This window comes from Misgurnus anguillicaudatus, chromosome 7 (assembly GCF_027580225.2).
Source record: "Misgurnus anguillicaudatus chromosome 7, ASM2758022v2, whole genome shotgun sequence".
Taxonomy (NCBI): Eukaryota; Metazoa; Chordata; class Actinopteri; order Cypriniformes; family Cobitidae; genus Misgurnus; species Misgurnus anguillicaudatus.
Window position 1 is genome coordinate 28138804 of NC_073343.2, and position 23079 is coordinate 28161882.

The window sequence follows — 23079 nt, forward strand, 5'->3', positions numbered from 1 at the left end:
TCAACTAAGAGTGAGAAAAAAGTCAAAAAATTAAAAAGAGAGGTGGAACACCCGCGAGCCTCCGCTGAAATGCCTTTGCCCAACCAAATCTAACACGCAGAGTTCTCCAAAGAGCAGAGAGTAGCTTCTCGTGAGCAGTCAGTCTGCCAGCTTTCGAAGCTAAAAAGCTGATTTGATAACTGCACCTGCCGCTCATTAAATACCTGTGCGGCGGGGCGGCGCCGGCAGATGCAATTATCTGCATGCCAAGTTCATTGGCGTTTTAAAGGTTTCTCGAAGCAGATAGGTCACCCGCGAAGCGGTTCCCAATTCGTCGGTCACGACGTGACGTCGTAGTGACCGACTGAAAGGGAACTACAATCAAATGTGCTGCCCAGGGTTCATGTAAGTAAACAATAAAATTTTGTAAAAATTACAGTATTAGATTTTACAATTATATGTTTTACTGGCAACAGTTTGTTCAAAGTTAAATGAAAATGAAACATTTTTAGTCTTTATCTTCTACAGTAAGTTACTGCTGCATGATTACAGCTATTTTTTACAGTGTACAACAAAACAACATTAATAATACAGTATGGGTATTTCTTACATGTACTGATAATTTTAAGTTCATTTCACTTGACTTTTAGTTTAAAGGATTTTATATGCTTAAAAGATAAATGAACTAAGATTGTTTTAGTATATGTGCAAATCAGTAAATATTAAATAGTAAAAAAATTACTTCATTGTTTAAATAAAAACAATATGTGAGTTAACAGTGAATATTTACTATTACTATTACTAATGATCTAACACAATGGTAAACTGTAACTATTACACTTTAAAAAAAGGATTTGTAAGTTAACTAAAAAAGATTGCGTAAAATTGTGTCAGGGTCATTCTGCAAAAAAAGGTGGAAATGCTTGTCCCTTGCTTTTGCAGACCCCTTAATCATTTAATTTGACCCAATAATCCCATAATGATATATATTTAATAAATATAAACTGTCCTTAAAATGATGAGAGAGTTTATTTATTTAATTCTCTTTTTTCCTCTTTTTTAAACTTTTTTTAAATGTCTGGTCCTGAAAATTGCCCTGTCCCTTTGATCATACATGGAAGTTGAAATGTGAACTTATTATTTAAAACCATGTTTTTTATAAAACAAATCTAATTTACATTTACCTTTAAGCCTGTATGAACACTGAAATGGTAAATATACACTATTAATATGAATAATATCAAATAAATATTTGTCCCCCAAATTTATGTCATGTTACCCTACCCAAACACTTTTATTTTGAAACAATGCATCAGCTCTTTAAAGTTTTTCATGGGTCAAGAGGTCAGTGAAAGAAGTGCAGTGGAGGAAGGCAAAAGGTTTTTAAGATGTCTTACCTTATTTGTCTAAAATATTATGATATATCTAAGAATTTTGAGATAAGATTTTTTGGATGTCATTAGTGTTATTCTTTTTTTATAGCTTGGAGTGTTAAGATCTTTACATAAAAATACATTATACTGAATAAGTATGTGATTGTTACATCTCTGATGAAATAGCACATGGCTAATGGCAGCCATTTTGTTAAAATATTATTTTTCTATAAATTGTCATTAGTGTTACCATCATTGGTGTTACTGTCATTAGTGTTACTTCTTTAATGAGTACTTCTTAAGCACTATTCCTTTAACTGACCAACATAAAAGCATAAAAACAAAACAAGTTTTATCATATTCATTATCTCTTATTATATTCTAATTGTGTCATTGGTGTTACATTGTGTCATTGGTGTTAAACCAAGTTTTGGTGTTATGAATGTATTTTCTTGTACTTTCTAGTAATATTTTGTTGTTGATATGGGATGTAAGACATGATATTGATATTTCAGTCTTTGCATCAAAGCCTTTTTGGTGGAATATTTTTGTTTTTGTTTGTTTTAAAGAAAAAAGTCAAACTGAGAATCAGATAATTTCATACAATGCTGGGTAAAGATGAAGAATTTAATTAAACACATATTAATAATCAATTATTTTTCTTGCTGTTATCATTCCTCTACTCAACCTTTAACTATATACACAAGCTGTAATGAGAAAAAATATTTAGTACACTGAAAAAAACAATACGCTGGATTTACTAAAAAATATAGTGCATCATTTTTGCGTCCCTCTTTTTAAGCAAGTTTCACATGGAATTTTAAGCAATTGCTTAATTTTTTTTTTAACTTAAACTGCTTAAAATTCCATGTAAAGCTTACTTTAAAAATTGCAAATGCTTAAACTGCTTAAAATTCCATGTAAAACTTACTTTAAAAAGTGGGTGCAAAGATTGTGCACTACATATTATTATTTTTTAGTAAATCCAGCGTATTGTTTTTTTCAGTGTATCAACATTAATGTTGTTATGGTAACATCAATGACAAATAAATGACTCATGGATTCTTTATTAAAATGTATTAAAAAGTAAAAAATAGATTAAGCCCCCCGTTTTGCGGATTCACAGATTTGACAAGTTAATTAATGCTATTAAAGAAGTTTTGGGTATGTTGAAAGAAGTTCATTTAAGCAAATTTCCATCACCCGAATGCCACCTTTTCTGACCCGTCAACTAATATTTTTAAGTTGAAGTAACTGAAAACTTTAAGTCAACCGTTTAACTTACTTTTAAGTTGAACCAACTTTTTTGCTTTAATTCCTTTGTTCACTTTGGAGGTATATTGGCAAAGGTATATTGGTACATATTAGGAACTTTTTAAAGGGGACATTTCACAAGACTTTTTAAAAATGTCAAATAAATATTTGGTGTCCCCAGAGTACGTATGTGAAGTTTTAGCTCAAAATGCCATATGGACAATTTATTATAGCATGTTAAAATTGACACTTTGTAGTTAAAATGTTAGCAAAAATGTGCAGTTTTTGGGTGATTCATTTAAAATGCAAATGAGTTGATCTCTGCACTAAATGGCAGTGCCGTGGATGGATAATGCAGTTTTTGGGGTGGTATTATCCCCTTCTGACATCACAAGGGGAGACAAATTTCAATGACCCATTTTTTCACATGCTTACAGAGTTGTTTACCAAAACTAAGTTACTGGGTTATTCTTTTTCACATTTTCTAGGTTGATACAAGCACTGGGGACCCAATTATAGCACATTAACTCATTCACCGCCAGCCTTTTTGAGAAAAGTTGCCCACCTGCATTTTTGTGATTTTAACAAAATGTTCACAAAATTCCTTGCAGGAAAAAATCATTTTCTATAAATATATAAACATACAAATTATATCAAATTAAAGAACACACCCTCTGCTTTCAAACAAACAATAAACAAACAAACAAACAAACAAACAAAATGGGGAAAAAAACGTTTCATTATATATTTACTTTTTCTACTTATTTTAACCACTGAAATATGGATATTTCTCTTCAAAAATACAACATTTTGAGCAAAAAGCTTAAAAAATTGCGTTTTTGTAAAGGAATTTATGTTAGAGATCAGACTCAGAATGACTATCAAACATAAAGGCAGTTAAAATAAATCATTAACTCTTTTTAACTTCCGTTTTTGATAAATTCAATTTGGCACCATCTGGTGGATAAAAGCGGTATTACACTTTCACTTTGAAATTCGTCCAAAAAGGCATATTTATTAGTTAAATATAAACTCATAAATGACGAGATAACTCGTCAATGGCGGTGAATGAGTTAACATGGAAAAAGTCAGATTTTCATGATATGTCCCCTTGAAAGGGTACTTCCCTGGTGACAGCTGGGACGATTTTTGACAATTTTTCTTGACAAAGTTGAGCTGTAGTACTTTCTATATGCGGGTAGTATGAGTTCACGTCTGGCTTGCTTTCTTGATTCTGTTCAACAAGTTCTCGCTTTCATATCCTCTCATTTCTCTCCTCAATTGCACAAAAGCAAAATCTTATTAGTTACAAAAACTTATTAAACGTTTTCCCAATATTTCCAGTCTGATTCCCATTTCTTCTGTTCTTCCTTCCCCCCAGTGCACAGTTTGTTAGGGTTATGGCATTAACAGGCAGTACGGAGAGGCTTTTACAGGCGTTGCGGAGATGACCGTGTCAAAAGTTAACAGGATTTCACCCAGCAATGGAAACCAGAGATAGAAATCGGAAAATGTTTATGTGATATTGCATCCAGAATGACAACTGTCAATAGCTGCTGGATGGAGGTGAGGCAGGTATGGATTTTTGAAAGGCGCTCGTCCAACCCTGCCTGTCATTAGATAGTGACCAACTTCAGTTTGCCTGTGCATGTTGAAAATTTAATCTGTCGACAAATGCTGCCTTAATAGGGTCCAGGGAGATGGGGGGAGGAACGGAGAGGTGAGGATTGTGCCAAGCAGTGTAGAATAACATTCATTTATACTCTAATGATTTCAATATGGTATATAAAGAGTTTGGTTCCAAAACTTGATAAACATTAAAAATAAATAATTATTGCCAAAATCAGTATTGTATCAGGTCAGTATTACAAAATTAAATTATTTATTTTAAGCAAAATCTGATATCCGCCATGTTCTGTCATCTTTTCTCCCTTTTTTCCCAAAACGCAATAAACGTCGGTCCTCCTTCTCAGCAGAATGCAATAAATTCGCTCAACAAATCACAGCGCACCATACCACACATTTTAAACAATAATGGTGGCGCTTTGAATACACACAAAATCCTATTTTCCTCATCTACTTTGTACTTTATGATCAACAAACAATCAAAAACAAAATAATCATTTGATGGCATTGCTTAACCTGTGGTGGTTTTCTGTGGCGGGTAAGAAACGTAAACCATAAAAATCTCGAGGCACTCGAGGGAAGGAAAAATGCTGGCTGTTGCTTGTTCTCACACAACAGCATCAAGCGTCATGCTAACACATTTACCCCAGAGGATCTTATGAAAAACTTTCCATTGTTTTACTCCCAGTCAACGAAAATCAAGCAGGACCAAAACATTTTACAGCCAATCGCTGTCAAAAAAGTTCAGCGACGACCTCATAAGGATGACAGTAGCAATGACAGTGTTCTTAATATCACAAAGTAAGTGTTTTGATTAAAGCCATTAATGTTTTTTTTTTAATCAGTGTATACCACTTGCCAACTAAATGAATATAACATGGCAAATATGAATGCACATTTATATATTGATTCAATAGATTTATTGCATTTTGTGGATAAAAATATCAGTTTTTATAATAAATCTTTGAAAATCAAATTATGGATTTGAATGTTTAATGTTATTATAACCTAAATATGCTATGTGAAAGTTTGTAACAGAAAATAGTGGTTTTCATCTTGTCACTTTCTTGGTATAGAAAACACGTTTTACCGAAATTTGTCAAAATTGATTTATTGCGTTTTGGAACATAACACTTCATATGTACTTGCCAAATTCCCTTATTTAAATATGAAATATTAAATCTTATGCTAATTTTCATTCAGAAAAAATGGGTAAAAAAGTCCCAAGTTGTCACTGGAGCATGCAGTGCCCATCATAAGGTACCAATATGAACTTTTTAGGTGCAAAGGTGTACTTTTTGAAAGGGTACTACCGCAGTGACAGCAATATTTGACCCTTTTTCAGGACAGTGTACATTTGTAATAAGTTACTGTAATTTGCCCCAATTTTGAATGTATGTCCAATCGATCTGGTAATTTTTATTCCATCAAAATCCTTATCTCTAAATTTCACGCCTCTCATATCAGAACTCAATAGACTATTACTATGTATACGTTTCTGGAAAAGAAAGCATTGCCGTTTGGCAGCAGTGCATAATACACTATGTATTTTTCAGGCTATAGGACTGTAGATACTTGTAGATGTCTCTTGAGTTAAATCTACAGTCTTCTGTTTTACAGAGCAGTCATTCTCTGAAATACACACTGCGAGAGTGAAGAGCCATGACCGTACCAGCAATTACTGACTCGGCACCTCTGACTCTTTAATTTGTTCCTCACAGACTTGCCTGCAGCCAATACGCAAAATCAATAGTCTCTCCTCCAGAAGAACTACTGCCAACAGCTCCACTGACATATGAAGATACATGTTCCTACATGAGGTGAAAAAAAATGCACATTTATTTGTAAGATTTTTACAACATAACATGGTCAGTTTGGAGAAGGATTGTTTGTTTGTTTGTTCTTTACATTCGTTGGCAAATCCGCTAAGTGGCTGTCTGTCAAAGCGATGTAAATTGTTCTTGGTGAGCTGTTAATCTATGCCGAATCCATGAGCTATTTAGTTGTAGTGCAGTAAGTGTTTCTCTGTTCAGAGGAAACCACTCATTATCACAGCATGTAACAGGATTTGCTCTTAGCACTTAGCAGTTGTCGAAATTCACTTTATACCTGTTTTTTCTCATTATGTGATAATGGACGGAGAAATGGGGTGGCTCGATAGCCTCGCAATTAATCTCATCTGCATTGTGTTACCAGAGGAGGAGCAAAGCTGCTCCCTAACATTTTTCTGCCGGGCACTTTCTAAGAAACACATAAGAAAATAAAGAGGGGTTGAACCGGGGTCGCCCAACAAAGCTTTACGTTATTAATAACACAACTTAGTATATCTTGCAAGAGAACATATTTAATTGATGAAATCACCTCTCTCTTTTTTGTACAACTGTTAAACCAATACCTGTATGGCAGATGAAAGACACTTACATGAAATAACGCGTGCAACACGTTTAACTTCTGTAATGAGATGCACTTCCAAGTGATACAGAATATTAAGAGAGATAAGTAAGGGGCGGGACTTCTTGTTTTGAATGGGAATTAGTTTTGAATGTAATGATTTTGGTTCAAAATATGTTACATTTATGTATTTGGCAGATAGTTAATGCAATGTGACAATGTGCATTACAAGGTTTACATTTTATCAGTATGGGGCTTGACCCCTTGACTTTTTGCACTTTTGTGCTGTAATTCAATGATGAAGTTCCTGTATATGCATTGCATTCATATGTGAAGTTTGGGAAGGCAGGGGGCACTACCACCCCCCAGTCTAGAGCCAATTTTGATTTTGTCAAGGCTTTTAATGAAATAAAAATATGTTTATTCATATTTTATTTGTCTAATCCTAATTTTTTAATAGGTAGACTGAGTAACTTAAGGCTTAAATAGTTTTAATTTATTAAAAACATATTTAAAAACCATGAAGCTCTCTCACCTATAATTGCATTTAAGGGATAGTTCACCCCAAAATTAAAATTATCTTATTTTTAAACCTTAAGCCGTCCTATGTGTATATAAATTTCTCCTTTCAGCCAAACACAGTTTGAGTTATTTTCAATAATATCCTGGCTTTTTCAGCTTTATAATGGCATTGGATAGTGCCCCATTTTTAAAGTTACAAAAAGCTCAACTGTCCATCAAAAACAATCCAAACAGTATTTAAATGTCTTCTGAGGTGAAGCGATGGGTTTTTGTAACATTGGGTCAGAGGTCAGCCTGAACTCAACTCTCTTATGAACATGTGTAAGACTGTAGTGTATAAAGTTATATAAATGTTGTCTTACGAAAACCCTTAGCTTTGAAAGACATTTACTTTAAAAGATTAGTCCATTTTCGTTAAAACAATCCAGATAATTTTCTCACCACCGTGTAATTCAGGGTGTTGATTTTTTTGTTCAGTCGAGAAGAAATTGTGTTTTTTTGAGGAAAACTTTCCAGGGTTTTTCTCATTTTAATGGACTTTAATGGACCCCAACACTTAACAGTTTTAATGCAGTTTAAAATGGCAGTTTCAAAGGACTCTAAACGATTCCAAACGAGGCATAAGAGCCTTATCTAGTAAAACGATTGTCATTTTTGGCATTAAAAATATGCACTTTTAAACCACAACTTCTCGTCTTCCTCCGGTCCTGTGATGCGCCAGCACGACCTCACGTAATACGTCATCACTTCAAGAGGTCACGGATGACGTATCGGAACTTCGCCCCAGTGTTTACAAGTGTGGAGAAAGAGGACCATTCCTGCGTTGTTGTATGTGGAATGATACTAATTAATGTCTTTGTGTCAGTTTATTGTTGAAAATGGTCCGCAAATGTGCGTTTCATATATGTAACACGTGACCTTTCCACGGCATTACGCAATTACGTGAGGTCGCGCTGGCTCGTCACACAGTCGGAGGATGAAGATAAGTTGTGGTTTAAAAGTGCATATTTTTTATTTTTCTTGCCACAAATGTCAATCGTTTCACTAAATGAGACACTTATGCCTCGTTTGGGATCGCTTTGAAGTTGTGTTGAAACTGTAATATTAAACTGCATTAAAACTGTTATGTGTTGGGGTCCATTAAAGTCCATTAAAATGAGAAAGGTCCTGGAATGTTTTCCTCAAAAATATAAATCTTCTCGACTGAAGGAGGGACATCAACATTTTGGATGACATGGTGGTGAGTAAATTATCTGTTTTTTTTTTAAGAAAATGAACTAATCCTTTAACCATATGGATTAGTTTTTGATGGATGGGTGCACTTTTTCGAGCTTTAAAATATTTTTTCGAGCTGGCAATATTTGAAAAATGCAAGAAAAATGGGCAGACCCCAACGGAGAACTAAGCTCGTACCAAGGGTGTGGTAAGATCGTAACAAGGGTATGGTGAGCTTGATCCTGCTTACGTAGGGTCGTACCGCTTACATCATGCAGTACCACAACATCCAATAGGAAAATCAACTGCAGTAGCCACCGTTCAACCTGAAGAGGGCAGCACTCAGGTGTGTTTACACCATATATTGAAGCATTGAAACACTTTATACCCAAATGTCAAAAAAGTTACTCAAATCAATGAACAGCACTAATAAAGCCCCATTTTAACAGATCATTAACTAAAAAAAGTTAGCTTAGGGTTTAGTTACTCTTTAAAAAGCGCAAAAGGTTGAGGTATCACGTACTGATAAAATGTATACTTTGCAATGCACTGAACGTCGCTGTGAAAGTAGGGTGGATAGTATTTTAATGTTGTCTTTAAAGTTGGCAGACTTTAAAGTAAAGAAGTTTTCCTACAACTTACCAACTGTAAGGTCTCTAACCCTGAGCATTCAAACTTATTTGTAGACGTTGTACCCCCTCAAACATACGTAGGCTTAAAAGACCCAACCACATTAATTATGACTTCAAGCTAAGTTTTCAAACTTTATGGCCCAGAATATGACCAGTGGCCTAGCGTTAGACCAGCTGGAGAACTCCTGTTCATTAGTGTTATGGGCAGGGGGCGGGTCATGGTCCTTATACGTGTTTGTTGCAGGGCTGTACTGTGAAGTGCCGGTGAGAAAGCAGCCTGCAGACATGGAAAGCTGATGTCACAGGGCGGTATATGATGACGTGGAGGGCCAGCAGTGCAGTTAGGTCTGTCATTGTGCATCCATCACAGCTACAGCCAGTCGCTGGCCTCTCTCCATCCCCACAGCTGAGACCAATGTGGACAGACAGTTGGAGCCCCTCGTATCTAAAACTAAGCAGTTCAGACAGATGACACCCCTTAGGAGTGCTGAAATGTATGTCCCCACCCATGTGCTTTTTGTAATTCCCACAGTGACGAAAGATCCCAGGTTATTGTCCACTATTGTAGTTATAACAACTAGTCAAGATAAAAAATAGTAAGTTGAAATAATCTGAGTTAATTCAACAAAAAATTTTAAGGTAGCAAAGTATTTTTTACAGTGAAAAAAGCCACTAAATTAAACTGCTGTAAAAATGTATCAGATTAATATTGTTTGCATAAATCTGTTAATCAACCTAAGTACTGATCAAAACTACCACAAAAATTCCATGATTTTAACACTTTTATTGCCAAGTTCATAAGTGGTGTCACTGATTTGGGAAAAACACACAAAATAACAGATATCCAACATAAAAAGTGATTGTGGTCTTGGGCATGTCAAAGATTAGTAAAAACAATGGCTTTGATGCATTTGTAGTTTTTGTGCAGCATCAGATTTATTTCTCCCTTTATTTATTTTCTCCCTCATATATGCTCATATTCTGAGCGATAAACTTTCCTTCAGGCCACAGCAGTTGGTCGTCTTTCTTAAAATCCAGGATTGAATCTCCATACTGTTCTCTTGTTGCATTGCTCCTGGAGCTCTTGAAATGCAATGTAAAGGGAGAATATAATGCTCGCTTTCATTCTGGATGCCATTCAGCCTAATTCTGTAAGACACTTTAAACAAGAAACATGACCTCTGGACCACAAGCCACAAAATCTAAATCATTGATGAGATGCTCCTCTTAGCTATAAGCTCTGGCCACCCCTGTCAATCTTCTTCAACAATTATGCACCACTATCCTTTGTTATTTTTTTATTGAGAATGTAGTTCTGTTTTTACATGACCTTCTTTAACGGCAGATTCATGCTTAAGGCATCCCATTTCTCTTTCGTTATTTTCTTTTAAGACACACCGGATGATCGCTGTCATATTTGATATTATTTGATTGGCTTCATGACTAAAATACATCTGCACTGCCAAATGTGCTCATTGAGAATACCCAGAGGAATTTTTTATTGCTGAGAGGTTGCTCTTTCATAGCTCTGGATACTTAGTGGAGTTATCAATTATGCTTTATTAAAGTATCAACTGTGTCTCTACCGATCAATTTATGGTTCTCCTAAAATTAATTAGGAAAAAAATAATATGACATAAAAATGACTTGTAAGAGCAACTTTTAGCATTTTAAAGCACAATTATCCCATTGATTGTTAAAGCAGATTCCCATAAGTTATTTTTCATATAAATATAAGATGCAAAACCAGGCTTGGCTCCACGGGGGAGCCAGAGTGGGCCTGGCCCACCCAATCAGAGACTTGCCCACCCTGGCCCCACACCACATAACAGACAATCTTTTGGCCAAACATCTGTGATGTTATACTATATTAACAGACAACATGAGAATAATTCTTAAGAAAAACAGCATTTCCGATTCCGACCAAAATCCAACGTTAATCCAACGTCAGATTCCGACCAAAATCCAACGTCAGATTTTGACCAAAATCCAACGTTAATCCAACGTCAGATTCCAACCAAAATCCAACGTCTGATTCCGACCAAAATCCAACATTAATCCAACATCAGATTCCGACCAAAATCCAATGTTAATCCAACGTCAGATTCCGACCAAAATCCAACGTTAATCCAACGTCAGATTCCGACCAAAATCCAACATTAATCCAACGTCAGATTTCGACCAAAATCCAACGTCAGATTCCGACCAAAATCCAATGTTAATCCAATGTCAGATTCCGACCAAAATCCAATGTTAATCCAACGTCAGATTCCGACCAAAATCCAGCGTTAATCCAACGTCAGATTCCGACCAAAATCCAATGTTAATCCAACGTCAGATTTTGACCAAAATCCAGCGTTAATCCAACGTCAGATTCCGACCAAAATCCAACGTCAGATTCCAACCAAAATCCAACGTCAGATTTTGACCAAAATCCAACATTAATCCAACGTCCGATTCCGACCAAAATCCAACGTCAGATTCCAACCAAAATCCAACGTCAGATTTTGACCAAAATCCAACATTAATCCAACGTCCGATTCCGACCAAAATCCAACTTTAATCCAACGTCAGATTCCAACCAAAATCCAATGTTAATCCAACGTCAGATTCCGACCAAAATCCAACGTTAATCCAATGTCAGATTCTGACCAAAATCCAACGTCTGATTCCAACCAAAATCCAACGTCTGATTCCGACCAAAATCCAACGTTAATCCAACGTCAGATTCCGACCAAAATCCAACGTTAATCCAACGTCAGATTCCGACCAAAATCCAATGTTAATCCAACGTCAGATTCCGACCAAAATCCAACGTTAATCCAACGTCAGATTCAAACCAAAATCCAATGTTAATCCAACGTCAGATTCCGACCAAAATCCAACGTTAATCCAACGTCAGATTCCGACCAAAATCCAACTTTAATCCAACGTCAGATTCCGACCAAAATCCAACGTTAATCCAACGTCAGATTCCAACCAAAATCCAACGTTAATCCAACGTCAGATTCCGACCAAAATCCAACGTTAATCCAACGTCAGATTCCGACCAAAATCCAACGTTAATCCAACGTCAGATTCCGACCAAAATCCAACATTAATCCAATGTCAGACTCCGACCAAAATCCAATGTCAGATTTTGACCAAAATCCAACGTTAATCCAACGTCAGATTCCGACCAAAATCCAACGTCAGATTCCGACCAAAATCCAACGTTAATCCAACGTCAGATTCCGACCAAAATCCAACGTTAATCCAACGTCAGATTCCGACCAAAATCCAACGTTAATCCAACGTCATGCGATTAATCTAGATTAAATATTTTAATCTATTGACAGCCCTAGTAGAAATATAAAAAATGTGGTTGGAAAGCTGTCCCTCAGATGGTTTGGTCAGTGAAAAAATCATGAGAATTCACTGTAAATCTCATAATTATTGTTTGCAGGACTTGGCAAATAATAAAAAGGGTTTAAGAGACTTGAAATTAGATTTTATTCAGGACTGCAGAAACAGTAAAGCCGAGCCACCTTTCAAGGTTTGCATTTTTTTTCGCATTTTATAATGTAAATATTTTAAAAAGAAAAATATGCACAAATGTGCAAAACGCTAAAAAAGCCCGCAAGTCATCAGATCGAACTGTTACAGTGAGCTTGTATATTCATTATACTCCAAAAACAAATGTTTTCAGAGAACTTCAGATTGTTTATTGATTTTCATCTCTGAAGCTTGAGTAAGTCTGTGCGAGGGGCTCCCGCGGGAATCCGGGGGTTCGATGAGGGTGTCACGTTTCAAACCTCACTACACACTGTGCCATGTCTGCTCACAGGATTTCATAACAGGTAGAACTGACGGAGAGAACTAAATAAAACCGTTAAAATTAAAACAATTTGCACATCTCCAAAGTCCTGTATTGAAATATGTTACAAACATATACAGAGGTCAGCTTTTATTTTCATTGGGTTATATTCAACCCAGCATTGGGTCAAAAAGGAACAAACCCAATTGTTGAGTTAAATTAACCCAGAAAAATGTTTATATTTAACACAACAATGGGTTAAAACAACCCAGCAAAGGTTGAATTACAACCTAACGGGCTGTGTTCGTCCTTTTTTGACCCAATAGCATTTTTTTAATGGTTTACTCTTTCTAGCACCATTTGTATTTGTACGTTTACACATGAGAAAGGGAGTTTAGCCGAGACACAGAGAATATCACATGACACGATGGCTATTTAATAGACACACTCTGCTTATTTTCTTACATGTGTCATTTTCTTATAGATAGCATTGATTAAAATAGCAACAATTCGCAGCATCTGTGCTTTTTGGCAGTCGACTCCTCTTGGCATAGACTTCTTATTTAGAAACTTCTTATTTTTTTCTTCTCTAATGGACCTTGGGAACAAACAACCACCCTCCCAGTGGCTCCACGTAGTCAATCCTAGATTAGGGAGATCTAAGGCCTGACCTTACTGGACTCTCTGTCTGAGTGGGTTCCTGGTATCGCATGACCACTCATAATGGTGCGTAAGCCGCATTGGGGACACTGTCAGCACTGTGCTTATATTCGCTTTGCCTACTCAGAAAGTATTGGCCAGCATCTCTGGAAAAGCAGATCATTCTCTCTAATGATTGTTAAAATGGAATGCAGTTACTCTTACCCTATCACCACCATCTTTAGGTACCTAAAGCAGATCTAGTCTAAAATAGCCCATGGAGACTTAGGGCTCTATCATACGCCCGGCGCAATGCGGCGCAATGCAGCGCAATGCGCGATGCAAGTATCTTTTGCTAGTTTGAACCCAGCGCAATTATCATTTTCACATTTAGTACCCCTTTTTTTAAATAGCAAATGCATTTGCGCCAAATTTTGCACCCATGGGCGTTCTGGTCTGAAAACGAGGTGTGTTTATTGTTGGCACACTGCTATTTTGAGGCAACTAAAATAGACTACGCCATTGACCAACAAAAACCTGCTCTAAAGTCTAAAGTCATTGTTGCAATATTGTTTTTGTTATTTAAAGAGCGTGTTAGTAATATGCACCTATAAATGGAACGACAACACGCATTTGCTTATCACATGGATCTGCAGCAGCACATAAACATTTTAAAATATGAAAAATCAAAGGATTAAAAAGTAAAAGATTATAATTGAGTCTCTTGGACATAAATGAGGACCAATTATGAGATGTTAGAAGGCGTAAAGAACAGCTTCACCTGTAGCCTGGTAAGTAATTAAATGTTTTGCTTTAAACAAATGCAAATACTGCCTATATATATATATATTTTTTTTAAATGCTACCCCACGGATTTATTGTATATGATGACTTTGTACCTAGTCACGTATTTTTTTTATTCTTTTTTCGTGATATTATCACAAATTTTGGCATTTTTTCGTGATCGTAAAACGAATTCCTGTTGTCGTGTGATTATCACGTATTGGTTACTCAACTGCTTTTTCCTATTTTCAAACCATTGTCGCTTCGGTTTAGATTTGGTGCTTGCATTAGAATGTCACTTTATGTATTGGTTTATACTATTTCTTCTGATTTATTTTTTTATATGTCGCCTGGCGTTAGAGTTGGGTTTGGGTAGGGATGTCATTTTATGTAAATCTAACCCTAAACCGAAGTGACAATGGAAAGAAATTAGGACAAAACAGTAAAAAAAATGAGTTACTGCCAAAATCAGTATTATATCAGGTCAGTATTTAAAAGTAAATTCTTACTTTTATGCAAAATCCAATATCCGCAGTGTTATTCTGTCATTTTTTTCTCCCTTTTTTCCCAAAACGCGATATACGCCACTCCTCTTTTTCTACAGAACGCAATAAATCCGTTCCACATATTACAGCGCACCATTCCACGCAATGTAAACAAACAATGGCGGTGTGTTGAGTACACGGAATCCTAGTTTTCCTCATCTACTTTGTGATCAACAAGCAAACAAAAGCAAAATAATACTTTAATGGCATTGATAAACCTGTGGTTGTTTTCTGTGACGGGAAAGATTGTAAGTCATCAACATCCAATGCGAGAGGCACTCGGGAGACAGGTGCTGGTTCTTCCGACAGCATCTGTGAAGTTTATGTGATTCTAACACATTGACCCCAGAGGATCTTATGAAAAACTTTCCATTATTTTACTCAAAGTCAACAAAAATCGAGCAGGACCAAAACATTTTACAGCGGATCGCTTTGAAAAATGTTAAGCGATGGCGTCAAGTATAACCGCAGCAATGACAGTGTCATTAATGTAACAAAGTAAGTGTTTTGATTAATGCCATTTATGTTTATTCTTTATCAGTGTATACCACTGTTCAACTAAATGAATATATCATGGCAAAGATGAATGCACATTTATACATTGATTGAATAGATTTATAGCATTATGAAAAAAAAACTTGTCATGGATTTATTGCATTTTGTGGAAAAAAAAAATTCGTTTTTAAAATAAATCTTTGAAAATCAATTTTTATGTTTTTATAACCTAAAGATGCTATGTGAAAGTTTGTAACAGAAAATAGTGGTTTTCATCTTGTCACTTTCTTGGTACAGAAAACACGTTTTTACCGAAATTTGTCAAAATTGATTTATTGCGTTTTGGATCCAAACTCTTCATTTATCTGTGTGGGTCATATTTTTTTTTACTCATGTGCCCTTGTAATCTTCAATCAAAATCTGAAAATGTCCTTCCTCTTGTGCAGACCATTCTTTGATGATGTCAGCTGGACGGCTTGGACGGAAGCATCCGTTAAGTCTGCCCCCTCCAACTGTCAATCAGATGCCAGTTCCATTTCTAAAGGAACCGCCCATTTTCGACTTCCAATTAAAGCACAGTGGAAAACACAAACCACGCCCACTATTTTCCTCATGGGATATTATGTTTCACTCTGAAATATGTCACAACATAGAAGTTGATCGCGACTTCCTGTTCACTGGGATTTTAAGAGCAAGCAACAATACTATATGAATTTCCACATTTATTAAAAGTAAAATCTTTAAAGTCTAAGATAATTTGACAAGCAAACATCCGATGAGATACACCGAGATGACAACTAACAAATATTGCTGTCTGAGATGCATTGCATATATATTAATGCAACTCGGAGCACATCTGTAGCTGTGAATCATAATTTGAGTCACAGCTTGGTGCCCTAGTAATTACAAAATCTAATACGTTTTCTCTCACTTAAAAGCCTTCATGTTTCACACACATGAAACAGCAAATATGAGATAAGACTTAAAAGCATCCCTTCTTTCAAGTTAAACTCTTTAAGGTAAGATTCAGGTCTAGATGTTTGGGATTGTTTTCGCTTGTGGATCTGATTCAGACTAACCTCATAAGCTTTGGTAAGGAGATGTGTTTGGAATTTATTATGATGTCCTGTTCATCGTGATGCTTCATGGATAGATAAAGGTTGGGCCATAATCTACAACTGTGAGAAGAAAATGTTTTTAGAAACTACGTTATATGTAATTCCTATATGTCTGCAATATTGCATTGTGTTTGTGATTCCTTGTGCGTGCTTAAACATACTTGGCAATAAAGCTCTTTCTGATTCTGAATACCCTTTTGTTTTATTCTGAAACTTTAAAAAACTTGCAAACTGAACTTTATTATAAAGACTCATGCATGCAAAACTAAATGCAAGGAATGCGCTCTAACACCTTGTTATGGCATCTCCGATGAGCAAGAGGCTTCTCATCACCGGGGCATGTCCTGTATAAAGAACATGAAACGGAGAAGACAATGTTTGTTACATTTTGATGCCTATCAGCCCTAAAGATGGGAGCCATGTTACATCCCCCCGTGCTTCTCCTCTCCTTGGCAGACGTGCCCCATGCCGCTGCATAATCGTATTAATTTATGCTCTGAATCAATTATGCATTCAGATTCTCCTGATAGCTTGTCACTTTTTATCCATTAGTTTTGTGTGCTGCTTGTAGGATGGTAAATAAATAGAGAACGCAACACGCCCCGCGTTGCTGGAGGTGTGGCGAAGCATCCGAGCGCATTTGTGAGGGTTATTAAGCGAAAAGAAGGCCATCTTTTTCATTTTTCATATCTTTTTGTAGACCTCGACGCGTTTGTTAATGGTGGCGAGGGAGGGCACATTTAACAAGAAGTTCACCAGAACCGTTGCCATAAACGATCACGCCACAAAATGCAAATATTTCCTCTGATGAGGCGGGTAGTGGCTTTCCTGACAGCGCCAGAGCACCGCAATTACCTGAGAAAGGGAGCTGGCACAAGGGGGAGGAGGATAGACGGGGTACAAGCTTGAGGAGACAGACTTAAACATCTGGGCTCATGTTCACAAATTGTCAAACTGGAGAGAGTGGTGATGTCGACTCAGATATCCCCCTCCAAACTGACCTCAAACAAGACGTATACGAATGATTTAGGAGCTTCGTCCTGAAGATGGTATGTGACACGGATGCTAATTGAGAAATTGCACATGAAACATGAAATTCTGTCAGGGCAGGGAGGCAGTTCTGTCACTGTAGTTTCTCCTAATGTCAAAACTCATTTGTTTAAGTATATACCATCTGGATAGAGAGCTAATGTTTGAGGCTAAAACTTACACTTGTGTGTGTGTATAGTGATATAACAAACTGGATGCTGAGGGGACTGACTTCACTTCTGATTCAGACGTGTCACAGAGACAACAGGGGTTATGTGAAAAGTGTTTTTGGGTGCCCATCATAGCACAATTGCATTGCAGTTATCCATATAGTTTTTCATTAAAGTAGTCCTGCTATCTTAACAGCATAACATGTTGATGCCTGACAAATGGAAACCATTCAGTGAGGTGTGATTGTATAAGGAAGAAAGCAGAGAAGCAATTGAAAGCGATTGGCATTCCCTTTACGTAATAATAGAAAACCTATCAGGTTTCCAAAGGTTTGAGGTTACACATCAATTAATGCCTAAATGCGGATCCATCTGATCCATTTTCAAGCTGTGAGCTTCAGCAGTGTCTTATATTACGCAACGATGAGCTAGATATCCAACACCTTTCATTTCATTTTCTGCTGCTGCAAAATGCTCAAATAGAATTTGCATTCCTCCACAAGGCAAAATAAAAGTGCATTCGATAAAGTCTGCCTGTGTGATATACAAAGCAGCTTAATTTAAACTGAATTAAAATGAATAGTGAGATTTTAGTACATTTTGTGTAGTGGCTTGAAATGTCTGGAAGATGAAAAGATTATCATATTTTATTTTTAATATTGCATTAATATGTTTGTATTTATAAGTTTATTTGTCATCTGTATGTGTAAATATCAAGTTTACTAATTGAATTTGAATAGAAATGTATTTTGTATGTCAGTGCAAAAAAAGTGTGCTCATGTTTATGTAAAGCATTTCAAAAAGAAAAGAAAGAAAGAAAGAAAGAAAGGACCATGGACAGCAACTGTAGAAGTTGCCATTCACCATTATTGGTTAAATTGTGAATTAGGACAAATGTATGACCCCAAACAAGCAATAATTGCTATAAATAATCAGATTGTCAGAATGAAGGCAAGTGAAAGAAGCAAACAAAATAACTCAATCTCCTTTTCTCTCACTCGCAGAAATGTTTGTTAGTTTTTTTTTCTTCTTCCAGTTTGAGACTATTATGTCTCATTCATTGCAAAATAGCAAAGAAAACGCACTACCTCGCTCTTACAGATGTTTGCCCCGGCAGGCGCGTGTGCCACTAACTTTCACCCCTCACGCGTAAAATGACACTCTTGATGAAGTTAGATGAAATTAAGTTAAATAAAAGTTGAACGAGATAATGAAGGCTATGCCTTGGCGTACGACTGAATGTGGTAATAAGCGTTTCACCAAAAATAAGGAAATAAATATAGAAACGGACGCACACGCGCACGCACGCACGAGAGAGAACGCGCGAGACAGATTAATCAGAAGCTGTGGATGTTGGGTTGAACTCTATAAATCATAACGTAAACATCGCTTTTCTTATGTCTGTCTCTTGTCTGTGATAGATTAATTCAAATCGTCTTTATGTTATTAGTTTATGGGCCATGATATTAGATGTGAATATGAAACAGTCAACCTGTACTACGATAATATATCAAAAGGCAATATAAAAGAGTTAATACGTATAGACAGATTCAGATATGAAAGTTGATAATAAAGTTTACATATTTTTTAACAAGCCAGGAAGACACTCCTGACTGCTTCCTTAAATTTTCCTCACTCTAAAATGTGGACACCAAAAGCTGAATAATGTAAGGTTATTTTTTAAGTCTTATCAGAGACTTATCCTAAAAAATAAATAAAATAACGACATTATGAAGTGCAAAAGTTGCACTATAAAGTTAAGACACATACATTAATTTGCGTGGCTTATCAACCTCAGTGCGTCATTGACAGTCAGGTGAACATTTCTCTACTCTGAAACACACGGGAAATCCTCGTTAAATATATCAATGCGCACATCTGATTATACGTGAGAGAATGATTTATATGAACCTTTAAGAAATTATTCTGTAAATAAAAGGTTCTTGTAGAACTAAAATGGTTCTTCGCAATGAAGAATCGTTTTAGCACCTATTTTTTAAAAAGTGCAACTTTTAAATACAGTACATTCTTTACACTTACAGCAGGGAAGTACAAAAAAATCGACATCTATTACCAACAACTCAATTCATTGACATTTTCTCTCTTTTTAAAACGGATAGCTCTGTGGAGCTTTGACTTGAATGGCTTAATAATTTGTTCAAATGTACATGGCATATTTAAAGAACTGAGGTAAGTTCTTGTTGAGGGAGCTTCTGCGCAAAAGTACGCCTTCCCTTTTTCCTTTGATACTCATTTTCATTATTAAGTTACCTGTTTACAGCCTCGTGTACACAATCCGAAGACTTTCTACACTGTGTCGTGTTGTTTAAAGCTGAGAAGTGATCGACGACTGCGCTGACTGCAGACTAGCAGAGGATAGACTCGTGAGCACGTCAGTTATCCCTCAGCTGTGACTCCCAGCGACCGTTACATGTGAGTACCAAGACTACTACATGTATGGTTTGCGATGACACTGAGCGTCATATGTTACTTTTAATCTTCATGTGAAACTTCTAGTAATTATATTTGCATATTGGTGCCAGGTTAATTAGCCAGCTCGCATGGTGCGCGCAGCGTGACCGCGCTGTGAGCGTCTGCACGTACATCTCTCCATTCTCAGTAGAAGTGACGGAGTGCGCGCGTGTGACAGTTAGCTGATCGCTAACAATGAATGGGATAGAAACTCTATATGTAAAGATGTGATCGTTTACTATTTAGTATTTAGTGATTAATACGATCGTGTTTACTAAACTGATATGACATTTACTTTGCACTAAAATATAAAGTCCCACATAAAAAACTTGAGTTTGTAGTAATCTGTAAACTGAAGTAAAATTTCTAGAAGGTTTACTGTTTTAAACATAGTACATTATAAAGTACTATTCTATACAATATTTCGCCAACTACATTAACTACAGTTAATACAAAAGCACATTAACAGAATGTAGTAATAAAGTACATTTTATTTTTATATACTATAGTAAATATTAAATTATAGCATACAACTGTGTGTACAGTTTATCAATTCACTGTAGTTATTAGAATACTACATGAAAAAATGGAGTAGGGTAATTAATATACAAAAATGTACTACAGTTACTATGGTAAATACTTTAGTATACTACACTAATTTTATATAGTATCTATATAATATTAACTGTACCAGAGGTAATAAAAACGTTAACAAAATATTAAGTTTATGTTTACGAATAAAAATGGACACTTACATGAGTCTCTCTCCCTCCGTTTCTCTCTCTTTGCTCTCTTGCTTTTTCTTTTTCTGCACTTCATAAACGTAAAGATGCAATTACATCTCCTACGATTTATTTTGAGCAGATCCAAACATTAAACTCAACTCTAATTTAAAACCGTGAGTTATTGCATGACAGGCCCCTGGAAAAAAATGGTAAAGAAGAAAAAAAAACAATAGTTTAGTGTAATGTTTAATGACATTAATCGAAAGAGGGAGAGCGTGACAAGTGCTCTTAAAGATTTATAGATTTATATTGGCGGTGTTGAATTATCTCCGAGGTACCTTTAATCTTGATTTAATTATCATTAAAGTGAACCATCATTAAAATGAAAAGAGAGCGGACCCATCGGATCAAAGGCCGCGCTAGTATTTGTGCACGAGAGAATGCTGATGATATGATTAAACTGATAGACAGCAAAGATTAAATTAGCATATCTCTACAATTCTGCGTTTGTTGCAAATCCCTTTCGCATCTGCCCATATGAGGAGCTTCCAGCATGGATTAAGAGAGTCGACAGGCTATGGGACAGATATACGTTAGGTGGCAGCAAAGAGACTATTTTTATATACACTGAGCCTGCTGGGATCTCAACGCCATCATGACTTTTTATATGAAATGCATTACATATGGACACTATAAGTGATACCAATGTTTTTAACTGGAAGAGAAAAACACAATTAGGCGATTTAGTAAACTGATCTTTATTTTTTAATAAGATTTAACAAAATAAACTACATTAAATAATAACAATAAACAGTAAACAAATTAGCTATTATGAGGAAGTAATATTTGACTGTTAATTGAAACGTAAATATCGACGATAAATATTTTCTTCCCTGCCGGTTGAACTGTTGTGATTTTATTTATTCTATTTATTGCTTCGTTGTAAAGATTCAAATATATGTAAAACAAATTCAGATATGTATTCAGATATAAACAGATAGTCAGAGATGTGGGTTGCCATTTGTGGGTTGCCATTGACTCATTAACAATGAGTGTTTGATATAATCCGTATCTATGTGTTAGTGTTAGTTTGACGAAACTTGTAACTAGTTGTTAGGTGAAAGCAGTCGCGTGTGGAGCTCTCCATGGTGCTGAAGTCTTACTGGGTGAAATCTGGATGAAAAGTGCTGTTCTGGACATTGTTAAAATCACACAGAAACTATAGTAAGAAGAGTAAAACAGAAACAAGGTAAATAAAACCTAACAAAAATTTGATTGGCAGAGTAAAGTTTGATTATGTGAAATTGTTATAAAACTCATGAACTTTCCTTGGAAAAAATAATAATGATAACAAAATATCGTTTGTAGGGTTTGAATATGTTACCTATTGATTTACAGTATAACTCAGGTTAACTTTTGTATTGTTCCAATATGAAGACATTTCAACTATTATCACTTGGTTATGCATACACTATCAATCAAAAGTTTAGAAACACTTACTCGTTCTTTATTTATATTTTTCCACATTACAAAATAATAATAAAAAACTTAGTTCAAACTATGATATAGCACAAATGTAAGTGTGGGAAATATGTTGTGACTTAAAGCATCAAAAAATAAATTAAAACTCTGTTATATCTTATCTTATCTGAAGTGCAGTCACCCTTTGCTTAGAAATTGCAAAACTGTACTTGTGTCATTTTATCAAGAATTTACATTAAGAAGTAGTTCACATTTACTCTGGGCTCTTAGTTGCGTCTTTACCTTCAATATTCTTTCCATGTCATTTATTTCAAAAATAATATTTAAAAAAAAAAATTTTAGTTTTCTAATAACTTAAATTAATCTGTTTGGCACACTTATATTTTTGTCTACAAAAGCTATTTAAAAACTTTTTTTCTTCAACAGCTATGTCAAAAGGTGTTTCTAAACTTTTGATTTGTACTTACAGTACATAATACATATTAGGACCTTTTTAAAGGGTACCGTCCCAATGACATCTTTTTACCCTTTGCAGTCAAGGTATAAGATTAGATTGGAATCAAGATAGAAGAAGGGGGGTACACATACATTTCTTTTTACATTGCTTTGTTTTGTTATGTAGATATATGTGACCCTGCCTAATTATGAGATTCGGAGTATCAAGGAGTATAATAAATATATCAAGGTTATATTTTTACAGAATTAATTTACAGTATGATGATTTTATGAAAACATCACAAAAATTGACTTCAGGTTTTCACTGATTGGGTCACATATAAGATATAGACAGATTGGTACAAACAGTTATAAGTTACCCTTCCTGCCTGTAAATA

At 35.6% G+C, this 23079-nt stretch overlaps 1 long non-coding RNA gene across 1 annotated transcript in view; it reads right to left on the reverse strand.

The window, feature by feature from the left end:
- Positions 1-1960: 1960 nt before the first annotated feature.
- Positions 1961-23079, reverse strand: part of LOC141365364 (uncharacterized) — a 310045-nt gene continuing 288926 nt past the window's right edge. The window contains exon 2 of the long non-coding RNA XR_012370592.1: positions 1961-2040. This is a non-coding gene — a long non-coding RNA (uncharacterized lncRNA). The remainder of the gene's footprint in view (positions 2041-23079) is intronic.